At 38.8% G+C, this 8,131-nt stretch overlaps 1 long non-coding RNA gene across 1 annotated transcript; it reads right to left on the reverse strand.

Annotated features, from left to right (window-relative positions):
- Positions 1 to 442: 442 nt before the first annotated feature.
- LOC142100376 (uncharacterized) lies at positions 443 to 7,888 on the reverse strand. The gene is made up of 2 exons (XR_012678794.1): positions 4,462 to 7,888; positions 443 to 3,747 (listed from the first exon to the last, which is right to left on the reverse strand). It is a non-coding gene; the product is annotated as an uncharacterized LOC142100376 (long non-coding RNA).
- Between the last annotated feature and the right edge of the window lie 243 nt (positions 7,889 to 8,131).

Raw genomic sequence — 8,131 nt, forward strand, 5'->3', positions numbered from 1 at the left:
CAAATGCCTAACTTCCTGTTAGTGGAACCTCTGTGGAACTGAAGGGATGAAGAAAATCTCTCTCTCTCCCCCTTAACTAGGCATGTGCGCCTGCTTAAACTAGCGCACCTGCTGGCTCTGGAAGGACTTCAGTCATCTTGGAGTATGTGGCAGTTAGACACCATCCTAACTTTACTTTTTCACAGTGCAGCACTGCAAACTTGTACTTACTCGGGAGTGCAGGCTGCAGCGCTAGCAGGGGATTAGCATGCTACTCCGTTATCACTCTGCTGTGCAAGGATAGTCCCTACTTCAGTTTGTTTTTTGTTGCCACTCAGAGGTTGCACGCAAATAAAGGATGGCTTGCTCCTGTAAAATCTAAAATTCTGACCCAAGTCTGCCTGTGGTGTCAAGTATATCTGGAAGCGCTTCAATCAGCTGGAGAGAATTGACACAGACCAAGTTCTGTATACAAGGAATATTCTCTAGTTTATTGATACAAAGATACAGGTTTTTATAGGCTACTGTATAAATGAATCCTACGTCATATGCATACAATAGTTTATACCACTAGTTTATGAGAAGCGCTACTGATTAACTTTCTCACGTATTCTTGAGGTGTTTACTTTTCTCCCCCTTCTAAGGACAGATGAGCCTATTATTTCTTATCTCAAGGGGAGTTGGAGATATGCTATGTGTAACACCATGGATACAGCTCCCATACTACCAGCTGGATATGAAGCTCATTATTGTTTTCATAACTGGTTACATTCTTCAGGTGTTCCCTATTAGTTCAACTTCAAGGCCATAGGCTCACATATTGCAAAACTGCAAGTTAACAGAAAAATGAATAATCTCTTCTAGCAAATAATATTTCTATACAAGTTACAATAAAATGGCTGAACAAAGGCCTTATGAGGCCTTAACAAAAAATCATATTTAACATTTCCCATCTTTTATTCAATTTTCGACCCTTTCTCCTCCTACCTACCTAATCCTATCTATAGAACCACATTCTTAATAAGCAGGTACTTATACACATGTAGGAGGCCACATGCATAGAGTTGGTCCCCTTAGGAATCTGTCAACTCATCCCCCACTAATAAGCCTGTGATCCTCCCTGTCCTAACTTGATTTATGAGGAGATGCATTTTGGCAAATGTCCATGTCTAGAAAAGATGGTTTCTTAGAAGATGGTTTCTTAAAAGATGGTTTCTTAGTAGGTAGTTAATGAGTCTATAGTAGTTCTGCAGGCCTTGCATGTCCTTTGTTCAATCTTTAGTAGTTTCTTGTTGCAAACTCTGCAGTTCTTTGGCTTTGCTAGTCCAAATAATTCATGACACTCATAGTCTGGTCAGGTTTCAGAAGTAATTTCTGTGATCATCAGAGGTTCGGGATTTTCAGTGGTTCCCTTTTTGGAGAGACAACAATCAAGTGTCAGTAACTTCTTAATCAGCCATATATTTAGTTTCATTATCACCTATACGATCAACAGGATTGCAAAACCATTTGCTACTAATGCCAATATTTCCAATATCCAACATGAATCATTACTGACAACTTTACCAATGAGGTTATGCATCTGCACAAAGACATTTTCAGAGTTTACTCTACTATGAGTGCAAATTGTTGAGCACTCCTTCCCATATGTTTCTCACAGTGGCATAGGCAATATGTCACTTAGTCACTTAACTGTCTGTTTCATACTGGGTTAGGGAGGCCTTAATCCCTACTTCAGTCACAATTATTCTGGCAAGACATATCAATACAATGAGACAGTCATTTCTATTTATCAGAACAAGACTCCCCTGATTTGAAGACTTTGCAGTGTTATGCGTGAATCCAGGTGTCTCTTTCCTGTACTTTCACTGCCATGGGAGTCGTCAACAGGACTTGATAAGGACCCTTGTATCTGGGTTCAAGACTTCTCCTGATGTGCTTTCTCACGACCACCCAGCCCCCCAGGGTGCAGTTTATGGGTACCTGTATCAAAATTAGGGTTTGCAATGGAGGAGAATATTTGACCATGTATTTCAGTTAGTTGTTTCTATAATAAGGCAACATAATTCAACAAATCACTATATACATGGTGTAGTTGCTATGGAAAATAACAGCCTGTTCTGTTTGCTGTGCCAAACAATATCTCATATGGTGTTAAACCTGTGTCTTTCCTAGCAGTATTTTTTACTGAGTGCAGGTAAACATGAGATCCATGGCAGACCTGTTTCAGCCATTATTTTCTGCATTTTCAATTTCAGTGTACCATTAAGGCGCTCCATACATCCTGAACTTTGGGATCTGTAGGGGGTGTGATAGTTTCTGGAATCCTTGCCCCGTAAAGTGTATCCCTCTGTCACTTACAATGACCTCTGGTACACCATATCATCAGATTACCTCATTCGCAATTTTCTTGGCTAATGCTTTAGCATTTGCTTTTCTATACAGCCATGTCTCCAGCCAGTGACTAAAGAAGTTGACACAGACAAGCACATTCTCAAAGCCCGAGCATTTGGGAAGTTATAAAGTCTATCTGTATCCTCTTATAGGGATATTATGTCTGGGGTGTGCTTTTCCATAGGACAGACTTACTCGGGTTACTTTGTGCACAGACTAGGCATTCTGCCACTAACGACTGTGCTGCTTGGGCGAACCCTGGTACTATCCATAAGCTGCTAGTGAGTACAACCATAGCATCTTTTCCCAGATGCACTTTCTCGTGTGCTATATTGGCCATAATGGGATAAACTACTTTTGGCAGACACAAACGCTGACCTTTACACCACTCCTTGCACTTCTAGTGCTCCATGTATTGCCCAAGTCTTTTTCTTATTTTCTGTTGCTTGTCTTTCCATAAGTTGGAGTGTGCTCTGGTCAAACAGGGGTCAGGGGGTCACCATGTAAATAGACTCCCCTTAGGGTACTGGGGCTATGGCGGCTTCTCGTGCGGCCTGGTCTATTTCACTTAGCTTCGGGGGTAGTATCTCTGTGTGTGTCTTCACCTTCATCACTGTTTGGAGGACAGCTGGAATGCAGTGAACAGTGCCCTGGTATGTTCATCATATTGACTGGTTTGCTTGCTGAACCCATAAGGTCCCTACTTTTCCATACAGGGCCATAATCATGCGCAATTACAAATGCATAACTTGAATCAGTGTAAATATTTACTCTTTGTCCTTTTTCATATATGCATGCAAGTGTCAGGGCCTTTAGTTCAGCTTCTTGTGCTGACATGTGACTCGGTAGAGTCTGTTGAATCACTATTTCTGTGTGTGTGGTTACAGCACACCCTGTATACGGGACAGGATCTATGTGATAGTGTGAACCATCTACAAAAAGAGTGATGTCTGCATCTGGTAATGGTTTATCTTTAATGTGAGATAAAACCAGAGATTCTTGTTTCATTAGTTCTATGCAATCATGTTCAGAAAAATTTTGTTTGCATTTTTTTTTTTCCTTTCTTTCTGTTCAAGCTGGAATGGAATTCCCCCAAATCCCTAGGGTAACCCCAATATATACAGGTACTTCTCCCATCTTTTGAAACTTGCTGCAATAAGGCAGCAGGATTCAACATTGTGCACTGCTTAAGTGTAACGTTACTGGGAGTAAGCAGTGCTACTTCATTAGGATAGGCTTCAGTAAGGAGCATGTGGAATCCAAGGAAAAGGTTCTTGGTTTCTGAGTTCCACAAAGTTTACACTCATTAGATGGAGTGTACAGTACAACGGTTAAGACAGATGTGGTAACTTTAATTCTTCTGGAAGAGAAACACTTAGCTTAAATAACCTGTTAATAAGCCACATCATCAGTTCTATTAGTGTATATAATAATGTGTTGGGCCACAATACTCACAAACACATTCCTGCATTGGGTGTAAACCCCTGTAGTCATGGGTTGCTCTTTTCTTTATTTGGTTGGGTTAAACTTTCATATTAGAATTTTCTAATTATGTATAATGATCTATACATTACTATGGGCCTGAGTCTGGTTCTTCCAAACTTGGCTTTCCTTTCTAGTCTAGTACACATCTACAGCGCACAGCAAAGGAAAATAACGTGCAATCTATATTCCTCCTGCTAATATCAATGAACTCCCCTCTCTGGTCTCCCTTGGACCTTTAAAAAACTTAAAATACAGTTTACTCAGATTCCCCTTGTCTGAAGGTCTTAACATATATCTGTGAACATGAGAGGCTCTGGGGCCTCTTGTGCTTCCTTTTTTTTTTTTTTTGTCTTCTAATAAAAAAGGAAAGGGAGGAAGAAAATACACAGTGCGCTCGGCAAGTGTTATATGTCACTCATTTCACAATAGGAGGGAATGTCCTTTGTGCTGTATATCTTCATACTTAGTAAATCTGGCAGGTAACAAATGTTTTGCTTGTGCTTGGTTTCTGTCACAACGTACGATACCGTTAAGGTAACTGGGTGTCCTAGCACAATATCTATACTCTTTTCAAGCACTAAAGCAGAGTAGTATGCAAGTGACCTTAGCTTGCGACCATGTATTTGTGTCAGTACTCCTTGTACATGTGCACTGACTTCATAACAAAATAATGTGAAAGGCTTGTCATAATCTGGCAAAGCCAGTGCTGGCGCTGAAGTTATTTCAGCTTAAAATTGGTTAAACATTTGGTTCTGCTCAGAGGAGAGTATAAATGGCTTGCTATGATCCAGAAGTGCTAATGCAGGAGCACATACAATTGCTCTTAAAGTCTTAAATCTTTTTCATTTCTGTAAAAATATAGAATTCCCATCAATGCATTACCATACCCACAATAAAAAGAATTATTTACAGTATATGACAATTATAGCACAGTAAATAAGGGCAGTAAATGTCTTTACAAACACTGATTTACTCAAAACTGTAATGAGGATACAAATAAAAACCTTTTGCTTTCTGCACATACAGAAAAACCACCTAGTTCATGCATTTGCTATGCGAATAGCACATAAACTCTAATATCTCTTTCCAAAACAAGGTAATCATTACTCAGAAGAGTTTACGTTATTTAAATCCTTCATTAGTTTATACTTATGTTTGTTGTGGTGCAAAGATGGTGCATTGGAAGTTAAATCAATGCAATCTGGATTGCCTAATGGGTCTTTGCAGCTGGAGACCTGTGAATAAAAAAACTTTTGCATAGAGATTAACATTTATTTACTAGGAATTACTGTAACTGTAACATGCGTGTATACTGTTATCAGGTAACCAGTGAACAGCTGCTAAAAGCTTAACTGTGACGCTATGCGTTCCATGCCTTGATTTCCTCAAAGGGGCAGTCCCTAATTTCACAAATAGAGAATGTCAAAGTGACGAGACCTGGGCGAGTGTTCAAAGCCACTCCTTTCTTATCATCTCTTAGTACAGCCCTTTTAAATGACACTAATTAAATTTCCGGGTTTAGAAACATTCAATCTGGAATCTTGGTTCCAAGTATTCAACCATTTTAAAAGCAGCACTGTCTCATAAATCAGAGTACTCTCGTTAGACACAATACATTGTGTCTGTAAATCATTCAACATTTTCTCAACAAAATCTCTCTCCCGTGACCAAATATTCACACATATTTCTAGATTCTGTGATTTTCGTGTTCAAAGTAAAAATATATTCACTTAAGTCTCGCTCACAGACAACATTTTATCTCGTAACATTTCTTTAAAGGCATAACAAACCCTCCTGATTTCTGAGAACATTCATCAGCGCCATTTTAACACAGATAAAAACAGCATGTAAGCTCACTCCCACAATTCTCAACTTCATTAAAGAGAAAGCTATATTTCTGAACTTCAGAAACAAAATTATTTTGTTCAAATACAGAAACGGCTTGTTGGATCCCAGCCAGCTTTGTTCTGACACTAGTACTTATAGTGATAATGTACATTATTTACAATCTTGTCCGTGCAATCGGACCAAACATTTTAAAACTTCTTTTGTATCTTTTTAAAAGCTTATCATTAAGCAATGAATGTACAACTTTTTCAACCTTGAAACATGTCTCTTGTAAAAAACGGACAAGACAGACAAACATTGTGATTTAAAGTAAATCAAACATCTCCCTTATAGAGCACTAAGACAGAGAACAAACAATGTGAATTATCACGGATCTCTCTCACACGCAGTAAGACGGAGACAAAACTCACATACAGAGAAAGAAAACTTAACTGACATCTTCCAGCCTACTGCTGTGGAACTACAAGTCCCAGCATTACACTAAATACAAGTTAGCTTCAACATGTTATCATCAATCAGCACTCCGGACACATTTTTTCAATTTTACATACATTGTCAAAAAACAAAAAACAGTGTGCTTCTTATCTCAACACACTGAAATCATTTACATAGAATAAGGGAGGGGCACATTTCACTTATTCAGCTGCACAGGATCAAACATACATTTATAATATACAACCTACTTGATTCATTATTCAGCTTCCGATGCATTTAGCATATCCACATATATTTCGACTTTTCAGATCTCTTAACTTTCCTGTGCCACCTCAAACAATCTCTTGGGGTTTGATCTCAATACCCCTTTGTTCTTGTCACATTACCACTTGCAACACCTTTGTTTCTCCATCCACACATATCTTTGGCTATCCCCGCTTTCTTGAAAAATTCCCTGCAGACCTTCTACTCCCCCATTTCCTTAAGTCTTTGTGCATCATATCTATGAGGGAGCTGCTGTCATTTGTTTACTATCTATATTACTCGTATTGACAGTATTCTGTTGAGTCCAAATCGGGACTCTTATCTAGTTTCTGTGGGTTGTCCTTGCACTGGACGTCCCGTTCTGTGGACTCCTTGTACTGGATGTCCGTGCTAAATAGCTTCTTTGACAGTATCTGGGACGAAGGTCTTTTGGAAATCTCTCTTACACAATTTGGGCAGATTACAGAATCTCCCTTCTTTGATATACCTCTGGGGATGGTGTCTAAAATGTTCACTCAATGTTCAAAACAATAACTCTCTAAATCCCTCTATTCCATTACATGCTTCTTTGATCAATGTCTTATGTGACTTTTATGCTTTATACATCATACATAGGTACAAACACATGCACTCAAAATTCAATCATCTTTCAAAAATCTAATCAACAATACAATTACAGTAAACAAATTGGGTTAATACTGTATTATATTAATCAGATGATACTTGAGACTCACAAATTCGCGTGTCAGGTGCCTCAGACAGACATGAGGTGACCCAGACTAGGAAGACCAACGAGTAGAAATCTACTGACCGCGGATGTTGGGGTTCAATGTGCTGGGAAACCTCCGTTGTCTGTCTTGTAGCCTGCTGGACAGCGAATCTCTGTGGCGACCTCCAAGTTGTAAAATCTAAAATTCTGACCCAAGTCTGCCTGTGGTGTCAAGTATATCTGGAAGCACTTCAATCAGCTGGAGAGAATTGACACAGACCAAGTTCTGTATACAAGGAATATTCTCTAGTTTATTGATACAAAGATACAGGTTTTTATAGGCTACTGTATAAATGAATCCTACGTCATATGCATACAATAGTTTATACCACTAGTTTATGAGAAGCGCTACTGATTAACTTTCTCACGTATTCTTGAGGTGTTTACTTTTCTCCCCCTTCTAAGGACAGATGAGCCTATTATTTCTTATCTCAAGGGGAGTTGGAGATATGCTATGTGTAACACCATGGATACAGCTCCCATACTACCAGCTGGATATGAAGCTCATTATTGTTTTCATAACTGGTTACATTCTTCAGGTGTTCCCTATTAGTTCAACTTCAAGGCCATAGGCTCACATATTGCAAAACTGCAAGTTAACAGAAAAATGAATAATCTCTTCTAGCAAATAATATTTCTATACAAGTTACAATAAAATGGCTGAACAAAGGCCTTATGAGGCCTTAACAAAAAATCATATTTAACACTCCTATTAAAACATCGCTGCAATGTGAACTGCACAGTATTCAGGGTCTCTAGCTCTATCCTCTGACTCGTTTTTTTTTCTACTTTTTTTTTTTTTTTACAAAGCTTTATTAGAATTTAACAGAACACAACACAGTCAGAGCTGTCAGCAGTCATTGGATTTCAAGGGACATGATCAGAATTAAAAGTGTAGGAATAAGCAGGGAAAAAAATGTAAATATACCACAGTGTCTTTCTCTCTCCCCCCCTCTT

The sequence above is a fragment of the Mixophyes fleayi genome, chromosome 1 (assembly GCF_038048845.1).
Source record: "Mixophyes fleayi isolate aMixFle1 chromosome 1, aMixFle1.hap1, whole genome shotgun sequence".
In the NCBI taxonomy this organism is placed as follows: domain Eukaryota; kingdom Metazoa; phylum Chordata; class Amphibia; order Anura; family Limnodynastidae; genus Mixophyes; species Mixophyes fleayi.